The sequence below is a fragment of the Sapajus apella genome, unplaced genomic scaffold (assembly GCF_009761245.1).
Source record: "Sapajus apella isolate SASKATOON/1434 unplaced genomic scaffold, GSC_monkey_1.0 scaffold188, whole genome shotgun sequence".
NCBI classification, from domain to species: domain Eukaryota; kingdom Metazoa; phylum Chordata; class Mammalia; order Primates; family Cebidae; genus Sapajus; species Sapajus apella.
Genome location: NW_022437128.1, coordinates 1,278,274 through 1,288,184, shown reverse-complemented (window position 1 = coordinate 1,288,184; position 9,911 = coordinate 1,278,274). Strand labels below are relative to the sequence as shown.

The following is a 9,911-nucleotide window of genomic DNA, read 5'->3' as shown; positions in this document are numbered from 1 at the left end:
ACCATATCACTCCCCTTCTGAGAAGGTTTAACTACAGAAATGAGTGTTCTGCATCTGTCCAAGGCTGGTAATTTGATGCCTACTTGTTTTGTTGGGAGTAGGAGACGGAAAGTCAGAAAATGAATTAGCTGAGGCAGTGAGTAATAGACCAGTGACGCAGAAATTAGGAATATGATTTGGTGACCAATTAAAGGCAAATAAATCAGTAAACCTTGGTTCTGAGTCAATTAATTTTGCTGGAAAAACAGCTTTGCACTGGGACCAAATTCCTAAAAATCATAAGTTTTATGTAGGACCAAGATTTTAAATAGATAGAATATTGGCAGAGTTTTCAGTGTAAATCTCAAATGTTCCATAATTAATGGTGGCTTTTTTACCACAGATTTTTCAGCTGGTTTACACTAGTGGGTCTCACCCAAGGACAGTTCACCGCCCCTCTGTCCCTTCCTTCCCTCTCCCAACTCCCTAGGGAACATTTGGCAATGTCTGGAGCCATTTTTGGTTGTCACACCAGGAGTTTCTTCTGACACGTGACAAGTAGAAGACAGGAACACTAGCAGACAGCTCCTCTCAACAAGAAAATACTATCTAGTCCAAAATGTCAGTAGTGCCAAGGCTGACAACACTGGTTTACATTGTGTTTCTTCTGAAAATTCTAGATTCCCACTTTGTATACACATTTATCTCTTAGTTCAGCACTTCATGGCTTAGTTTTGCTGTTTCATTACCAAAAAAAAACTAGACACTTGCATAAATTCACTGCTTTCCTGGTGAATCCATTCAATCAATGCAGATTCAAGATCTTCCTTTTTACTTTTTATATTACACAGTTTGTTTCAAAATTTTCATGTGTTCTTGATAATTACTATCTCTATTCGCTTTCAACAACTGGTCATTATAAGTCTTAAATGGTGATGACTGTCACAAATAATTTTCAGTAAAATGCCTCAGATTTGTGCAGTAATTCTACATTTTATATTATTGATAATGTAAGATGCTTTCTATTCACTATGGTACATATATACCATGGCATACTATGCATCTGTAAAGAAAAATGACATCATGTCCTCTGCAGGGACATGGATGAAGCTGGAAGCCATTATCCTCAACAAATTAATGCAGGAACAGGAAACCAAATACCACATGGTCTCACATATAAATGGGAGCTAAACAATGAGAACACATGGACACAGGGAGAAAAACACTTACTGGGGCCTGTTGGGGGAGGGCAGAGGTGGGAAGAGCATTAGGGTAAAGAGCTACTGCGTGCTGGGCTTAATACCTAGGTAATGGGTTGATAGGTACAGCAAACCACCATGATACACGTTTATCTATGTAACAAATCTGTACATCCTGCACATGTACCCAGAACTTAACAAAAACAATAAAATAATTATGTTTAAAATGCTTTCTATTCATCTCATTTTTACTAAACACAGGATTTTTCTTTAACTGTTTTTGATTTTTCACAGTTCATTTAAATATAAATACAAAAACATCAAAAATATATACAAGCATATTTGAAATCTGTGTATATTTACACATGTATATGTATGTGTGTTTATATATATTGAAACTACAGAAGCACATGTCATCAATAAGAGCTTCCTGATACTTTTGACTCCTTCTCTCTTCAAATCAGATTTGCCATATCAGTTTTGGCAACAAAGTAAAAACAATACAAACGAATGAGCTTTCTAGATTTAGAAAGTCCAAAAAAAGTTTGTGGACCTGTATTGGGGTCATGGACTCCTTGTTTCCCATTACATTTAGTATAAATCAAAATACTAACATCACAAAGATTTTAATTGTTCCCTTCTTGTCGTTTCTCCAGTTTAATCTTTTCCCCTCCTTTCCCTCATGCTGTGCTTTAGTGAACTCTCTTCTGGTTTCTCGAAGAAGTTAATCGATCGTTTCAAGCTTTTTCACATGGTGTTATGCTTACCTGAAATGTGCCTCCCTTCTTGTCCAGACAGACACACAGGCTCCACTGTGTCGCATGGCTCACACCCACTAAACCTGTAAGTTCACATTTGAACTGTCACTCTCAGAGTCCTTCTCCGGCACCCTAATGTAATTTAGATCATCCTATTCTTTGTTCTAGAACTCCACACTTCTCTTAACATTTCTCATTCGTGTATAAGGTAAGTGTTTGGTTTTTTGCCATCACTTTCAGTACTTTAAGCTCCCCCAGCGGATGGGAGAGGTCTGTCTTTCCCCTGTTTGGATTCCCAGGAGCACTAAGGAAGCATTTACAGGAAGAAGGCAGTGGGTCTTGTTTAACGAATGGCTAGATCGTGACCTGACAGGAGGGAGCAGGAAGAATCTTGGGTGGAGGCTTCCGGGAAGAAGAAGCGCAGATGTCAGTGATGAGGCAGCTGATCCTGGTCCAGAGCCTTGCAAAGAGGCGTCCAGCTCAGCTTGGAAATCGGGGGCGGATCCCAAACGGTATTCCACTGCCCTCGCAGCCTCCCTCCACCCCGGGCAGATGGAAATGAACCCCTGGTGGTCGGGGTTGCTCACGGGGGCCAATCAAGGCTTTCCATTGCCCCGCGCCCGCCCTCCGCCGGCCGAGGGAGTCCCTGACTGTGGGCGCAGCCATCACTCTTTTCCCAGGATGCCGCCCATGCAACCGGTTCTTCGTGTCGCCGCAGCACATTTCTTGGAGCAGATTAAACATGCGGTTTGGGCAGAGATTCATTCACAACCAAGAGGTCTACGCGCGCCTCCATAGCGACGTGGGAAAGTTCTGGGCGGTGGCCTTGCTGGAGCGGAGGAGAATCCAGAAATGGAAACAGCCAGAAGAACCTGCTGGGCTGCTTGCGGGATCTGTTGAACACGTACTGCAGACACAGCTATGGGGTGTTTGAGAGCTTCTCCCCACAGAAGCGAGGTGAGCAAGGCGGGTGGGGGAGGGGAGCAGGGTCCCTGAGAACGGGGAGTGCGTGTGTGTGCACGTAAGCACCTTGTGGGAGTGTGTAGGATTGTGAGCAAGGAGGAATTAGGAGGGCTCAGGTAGGTGAGTGTAGAGTAGGGATTTGTTTGTGCGTCTGTTGTGGGAGGGAGCTTCAGCTGGTCCTTCCAGCCCTCTGTGCCGAGGTGAGATGAGAGCACGGTGGGAGTGGTGGTGCAGGGGGCTGGAGAGGCAGGCCTTGATCGCCCTGGGTCCTTAGAGATGCAGGGAAGGGAAATTTACCTTGTCTGCTGTTGGCATGAAAGTTTAGGGGAGGAGAGATGAAAAATTATAATGTGAAGAGCGTAGTCACAAACTGTCCTTGGTAAACACCCTTATGATTCCAAAATCTCTGAAATAAAAGTGTGTGATATTTGTTTGCATAAGCATCTCACTGAGAAAAGTATTAGATTAATTTCTTTTTTATTTTAAACTTTTGTTTTAGTTTTAGGGGTACATGTGCAGGTGTGTTATATAGGTAAATTGCATGCCAGGTGGGTTTGATGTACAGATAATTTCATCACCAGGGTAATAAGCATAGAACTTCACAGGCAGTTTTCCTGATTCTCTCCCTCCCCCATCCTTCACCCTCAAGTAGGTCCCCATGTCTACTCTTCCCTTCTTTGTATCCATGTGTACTCAATGTTTAGCTCCCACTTTTCAGTAAGAACATGTGGTATCTGGTCTTTTGTCCCTATGTTAGTTTGCATAAGATAATGGCCTCCAGCTCAATCCATGTTCCTGCAAAGGACATGATCTCGTTCTTTTTATGGCTACGTAGTATTTCATAGTATAGATGTACAACATTTCCTTTAACCAGTCCACTGTTGATGGGCATCTAGGTTGATTCAATTTCTTTGCTATTGTGAACAGTGCTGCAATGAACATGTGTGTGCATGTGTCTTTATGGTAGAATGGTTTATATTCCTGTAGGTATATACACAGTAATGGGATTGCTGAGTCAAATGGTAATTCCCTTTTGAGTTCTTTGCACCACACTGCTTTCCACAATGGCTGAACTAATTTACATTCCTACTAGCAGTGCATAAGCATTCTCTTTCCTCTGCAACCTCGCCGGCATCTGTTATTTTTTGACTTTTTAATAATAGCCATTTACACTGGTGTGAGATGGCATCTCAATGTGATTTTGATTTGCATATATCTAATAATTAATGCTGTTGAGAATTTTTTCTATGTTGGCTGAATGTATGCCTTCTTTTGAAAACTATATGTTCATGTCTGTTCACATCCATATTTTAATGAGGTTATTTGTTTTTTTCTTGCAAATTTGTTTAAGTTCCTTATAGATTCTAGATATGAGACCTTTGTCAGATGCCTAGTTTGCAAATATTTTCTGTCGCAGGTGAGCAATAACTATCTGGGTCAGTGGCTCCAGGGTTAAAGGATTTATCAAGACAGTAAGAGGTAGAAAAAGTAGATTTATTAGAGAAAGTAGGAAAATACATTGCAAGGAGGCAAAAGGCAGGCCAGCAGAAGAGAAGCTGACTGCACAGAAACAAAGGCTTGCAGGAGATTTTATAGGATGGTTCCTAGGCTGCAGAGTGCTACCTGCAGTAGCAATAATGCCAAGGTTGCAGTGAGCTGACTTACAGATGTCTGATGATAGCTGGACACAGAAAGACTGTGCATTATTTGCACAGGACGGTTGTGTGTCCTAGACCACGAAGAAAAACAGACAGCTTCTTTGCTTTACCTCTTTGTTTTCTTCCAGTCCCACCAGCCTGACTCCTTTTCTCAGATTTGGACTTGACATTTTCTCCATTCTCTAGGTTGTCTGTTTACTCTCTCTAGTTTCTTTTACTGTGCAGAAGCTTCTAAGTTAAATTAGGTCCAATTTCTCAGTTTTTGATTGTGATTGCTTTTGGTGTCTTTGCCATGAAATCTTTGCCAAGTCCTATGTTCAGAATGGTATTTTCTAGGTTATTTTCCAGGGTTTTTATGATTTTAGGTTTTACATTTAAGTCATTAATTCATCTTGAGTTTATTTTTGTATATGGTGCAAGGTAGGGGTCCAGCTTCAGTTTTTTGCGTATGGCTAGCCGATTATTACAGCACCATTCATTGAATGAGGAGTCCTTTGCTTATTGCTCGTTTTTGTCATCTTTGTCAAAGATGAGATGGTTGTAGGGGTGCAGCATTATTTCTGGACTCTCTATTCTGTTCCATTCATCTATGTGTCTGCTTTTGTACCAGCGTCATGCTGTTTTGGTTACTGTGGTCTTGTAGTATAGTTTGAAGATGAGTAACATAGTACCTCCTACTTTGTTCTTTTGCTTAGGATTGCCTTAGCTATTCACGCCCTGTTTTGCTTCCATACGAATTTTTAAATAGCTTATTCTAGTTCTGTGAAGATTGTCAGTGGCAGTTTAATGGAAATTGTATTGAATCTATAAATTACTTTGGGCAGTATGACCATTTTAGTGATATTGGTTCTTCCTATCCATGAGCATTTGTTTGTGTCATCTCTGATTTCTTTGAGCGGTGGTTCGTAGTTCTCCTTGTAGAGATTTTTCAACTCCCTAGTTAGTGGTATTCTTAGGTATTTTGTGTGTGTGAAAATTGTGAGTGGGATTGTGTTCCTAATATGGGTCTCAGCTTGGGTGTTGTTTGTATATAGGAATGCTGCTGATTTTTATATGTTGATTTTTTTTTTAATCCTGAAACTTTGCTGACATTGTTTATCACCTGAAGGAGCTTTGGGGACAAGATTTGGGGTTTTCTAGACACAGGATCATGTCATCTGGAAAAAGGGATAGTTTAACTTCCTCTCTTCCTCTTTGAATGCCCTTTATTTCTTTCTTTGCCTGATTGCTCTGGCCAGGACTTCCAATACTATTTTGAGTAAGAGTGGTGAGAGAGGACATCACTGTCTTATGCTGATTTTCAAGAGCAATGCTTCCAGCTTTTGCCCATTCACTTTGTTGTTAGCTGTGGGTCTGTCATTGATTATTTTAATTATTTTGAAGTATGTTTCTCCAGTGCCTGGTTTACTGAGCATTTTTAACATTAAGTGGTATTGAATTTTATCAAAAGCCTCTTCTGCATCTATTGAAATGATCATGTGGTTTTTGTCTTTCATTCTCCTTATGTGATGAATCACATTTGATTTGTATACATTGAACTAACCGTGCATCTCAGGGATAAAGCCTACTTGATTGTGGTAGATTAGCTTTTGATGTGCTGCTGGACTTTGTTTGTTAGTATTTTGTTAAGGATGTTTGCATCTATGTTCATAGAGAATGTTGGCCTGAAGTTCTCTTTTTTGTTGTGTCTCTGCCAGGTATCAGGATGAATCTGGCCTTATAGAATGAGTTGGGGAGTCATCCCTCCTCCTCAATTTTTTGAGTAATTTTAACAGGAATAGTACCAGCTCTTCTTTATACATCTGGTAGAATTCAGCTGTAAATCCATCTGGTCTCCGGCTTTTTTTGTGTTTTGTTTGTTTATTTGTTTGGTAGGTTTTTTATTACTGACTCAATTTCAGAACTCATTATTGGTCTGTTCAGGAATTCAGTTTCTTCCTGGTTCAGTCTTGAGAGGGCGTATGTGTCCAGGAATTTATCTGTTTCCTCTAGATTTTCTAGTTTGTGTGCAGAGATGTTTATAGTAGTATTAGACTAATTTCTAGGGGAAGTGAAGGGACCTTTGTGTCACCTCTGACCTTTCTGAGGCTTCTAGGCCTAAATTCCTTGCTATGTTCTTTCTTAGTATATACATATATTTCCATAGTTGAAATGATTGTGAAACTAGCTTTTGAATTAAACTTCTGTTATATTAGTAGCAGAACATATGTACAAACACAAAGCATGTGTGCATAGTAACATGTTACTATATATGTTACTATGTGTACAATATACATACATGTTACTGTGTATACACTACACACACATATATATATATGCTGTTCGTGTGTGTATATACACACACATATGTAACCTATGCATATATTTTTAGAGACAGAGTCTTGCTCTGTCATCCAGGCTGGAGTCCAGTGGTGCAATTATAGCTCACTGCAGCCTTGAACTCCTGGCCCCAAGTAGTCCTCCTCCTTCATCCCTACAAAGCATTGGAATTACAGGCCAGTGCCACCATGACTATTACAATTTTTATTTTAAAGCTAATAGTATTTTGGTAGCTACATATTAGTCCTTTATATAGTTGTAATACAATTTATCTCACATCTGCCTTGATTAATCTTTTTTAGAATATGGCCAAATAGTTGAAAAGTTACATCTCTTTTTAATTTTAGTTAATAGTTATTGGATTTCTAAGGCTCTTGGACACTTTCACATATTTACTGACCAAATAAAATTATTGCTCTAAGAATTATTTGTTGTATGTTGTAAAGGAAAGATAAGTATCTCTTTTCTGTTACCTCTGGGATCCTAGTATTTTTTTCAGTGATTTTTATAGGTTATCTGTATAGTAAGATTATTAACACTTTTGTGGTATTTGATTCAGCATTTTCTCCAGATTTTAGTTCATATTATTTTCCAAATTATTCTCCAAATTTGAACATTTTTATTTAATGAAATATATTGCAAAATTTTTGGCAATGATTTACAACCCATCTTACATCTATCATTTTGTAGTATTATAAAAATATTGTCTCTGGTTTCTCCTTTTTTCTTTTAAAATAATTGTATTTACTGAGGGGATGCTAGTGTCAGGAATTGTCATAGGCGTTAAACACACTGCCCCAGACTCTTCTCTGGCCTCAAATATCAGTCTAGGAAGACAGGAAGTTAGATTCTAGTTCTAACATAATTATTCTTGTTTTACAGAGGAGGTGGATTGATGGGCTGAATGTAAATATGAGAACTTTTCTTACTCCTTTCTCTCTCCTGTAGGACCTATGTTTTTCTAGGGACTCAACTCAAAGAGGTAGAGAATCACTTCTGTCTGTTCCTCCTTCCCAGTGGCAGAACCATTTCTGTGGTGTTCTAAGACGTGAGTGCATGGAGGAGCATAGTTAAAACTCCATACTCCATCTCCCCATCTCCCCTACTGCCGTCCCCCAGTCTATCCTTACCATTTTCAATCATCTTAAAAATGGCTAACCAAAATTGAGGGCTACATTCAGTCATTGTTTTATATAGTTTAGGTACATTAATCCTCACATAGCCCCAATAGGGAAATTAGTGTTATTAACTTCCATTATAGGTGAGAAAGTTGAGGTGTGGAGGAATTGAAAATCTCTTTCAGGACCAATCAGTAAGAGGCAGAGCCTGGATTTGAGTTAGACAGTATGGCTCCAGAAATGAAACATTTAGTAAATACATTATATGCTTTCAAGGATTTATAAACACTTTGATAATGAATAACAGTTTCAAGCTATGAAATAAGCAAACACAAATTTCTTCAGCATCTCTCAAATCTAATGGATCTGCCCTGTAAAGATTAAATTCCAGGCTCTCAACACTGTGAGACCATGGCCTGCTTTGATGGAGGCCTGGCTGAGACCTGAGCCTGGGTTTGGAGAGAGACAGAGAGAAAACCAACCAAGAAGACGTACTCTGTCTTCCTTACATAGTCTCTATGTTTTTTCTTAGTCCAGCCTAAGGTGACCGTGTATCCTGCAAAGACCCAGCCCCTGCAGCACCACAACCTGGTCCGCTCTGTGAGTGATTTCTATCCAGACAGCATTAAAGTCAGGTGGTTCCGGAACGGCCAGGAAGAGAAGGCTGGGGTGGTCTCCACAGGCCTGATCCACAATGGAGACTGGACTTTCCAGATCCTGGTGACGATTGAAACAGTTCTTCAGAGTAGAGAGGTTTATACCTGCCAAGTGGAGCACTCAAGTGTGACGAGCCCTCCCACAGTGCAATGGAGCGACCAGCTTCTGGACCTCATAAATTTCTCAACCCACCAAGAAGGGGACTTTGATTATCCTTGACTGTCAGGTTTCTCCTCTCTCGCATCATATTTTCAATTGCTGCATGTTCTTCTGTCTTCAACACAGGTCACTGGGGATAGTCCTAGGATAGTTTCTAGGAACACCTGTACCCTCTGGAGAAGCAACCATGCCTAGAAGACAATTCTGCCTCCGCCTTCTGAATAGCTGGGACTATAGGCGCATGCCACCACACCTGGCTCATTTCTGTATTTTTAGTAAAGACAGGGTTTCACCATATGAGCTAGGCTGGTCTCGATCTCCTGACCTCATGATCCACCTGCCTTGGCCTCCCAAAGTGCTGGAATTACAGGCGTGAGCCACTGCACCCAGCTGAGTCCCGGGGATTTTCTTGAATCAAATGCTGAAATTGTGCCTTATGTTGGGCTGTGATATTTGAATGAGTTCAATTCCTGAGCATTTTAGCTACCCAAGGTGATTTTAAAATCTTTTTTCCAGTTATTCCAGGTATTTTGGCCAGTTATTTTGGTTCCTCCAGGGTGGCTTTCTTCTCCCATTGTCAAAACTCTGAATCTCATGGTTTCAATTAGAGAAGTTGGATTAGGGATAAAAATCACGAAACCTGGCTTCTTCTCTTAGGAGCACAGTCTGAATCTGCACAGAGCCAGATGCTGAGTGGAGTCAGGGGCTTTGTGCTGGGCCTGCTCTTCCTTGGGGCAGGAATGTTCATCTACTTCAGGAATCATGAAGATGAGGAGCCTTTGGAGGCTGGCTATCTCCATGGGCTTCTCTGGAGGAAGAAATATGGCTTTGCTGAGATTAGTTCCCAGTGTGTCACTGGCCCAGTATTAAGCCTTTCTTTCCCCAGTTGACCTCAAATTTCCTGGAAATCTAGAAATCAACAGTCCACGGCTACTGTCACAACATGAGGGCTTATGTCTTGCAGAGATAAGAGAAAGGTTAACAAGCATTGGGAGCTTAGTTTGAAACTCTGGAGCAAATGAGAGAAGAGACACTAAGACTAATGCCATTATACTGTGTGTGTGTGTGTGTGTGTGTGTGTGTGTGTGTGTGTGTGTGTGT

General features: G+C 40.6%; 1 pseudogene; it reads left to right on the top strand.

Moving 5' to 3' along the window:
- The first annotated feature begins 2,284 nt into the window (after positions 1 to 2,284).
- Positions 2,285 to 9,888, top strand: LOC116543488 (annotated as a pseudogene).
- The last annotated feature ends 23 nt before the right edge of the window (positions 9,889 to 9,911 follow it).